We start from the raw sequence: 553 nt of genomic DNA, 5'->3' as shown, positions 1-553 counted from the left end.
CCCGCTGCTGTAACGGCGGTTTGAGCAGCCCCGTGTCAGTGATTTATTATTACACGACGCCTCTTGTGCTCGGGCCAGCTGCAAGTGCCTTTCTGCTGCTCGGGGAGGCTCTACCCGAAGGTAGAAAAGGGGAAGGAGATGGGAGAACGCCAGTGCCACATACGCTGCTCCAGGAACGGTGTGAAATAAGCCTGAGCCCTCCAGGGGAACGAGCAGGAAAGCTGCCCGGTGTGTCATCCTCCGCCCCGCCACCCTGCCCCGGTCCTCGGGGCGTCTTTCGGCCCCGCAGCCGCGCTGGGTGCCTGCGCGTACTTTGTGCGGGGAGGGAGAAGGAGCGAACCGAGGCCTCTTGCTGCCGGCCTCCTGCAAATAAGGGCGGCAAGAACCGACTTGCAGGGAGCGGCGACGGCCTCCCAGTGCTCCCCGGGCGCGATCGGTTGGCGGGGCCCGGGGCCAAGACATATAAACGCGACCGCGTGTGCGGCTGGACGTGTGACAGCGGCCGGGGCGGGGGCGAGCGCCGCGGCCGCGGGCACCACCACCACCCCCCCCA

The sequence above is a fragment of the Haliaeetus leucocephalus genome, unplaced genomic scaffold (assembly GCF_000737465.1).
Source record: "Haliaeetus leucocephalus isolate CR32 unplaced genomic scaffold, Haliaeetus_leucocephalus-4.0 Scaffold240, whole genome shotgun sequence".
Taxonomy (NCBI): domain Eukaryota; kingdom Metazoa; phylum Chordata; class Aves; order Accipitriformes; family Accipitridae; genus Haliaeetus; species Haliaeetus leucocephalus.
This window is presented reverse-complemented; position numbering follows the sequence as displayed.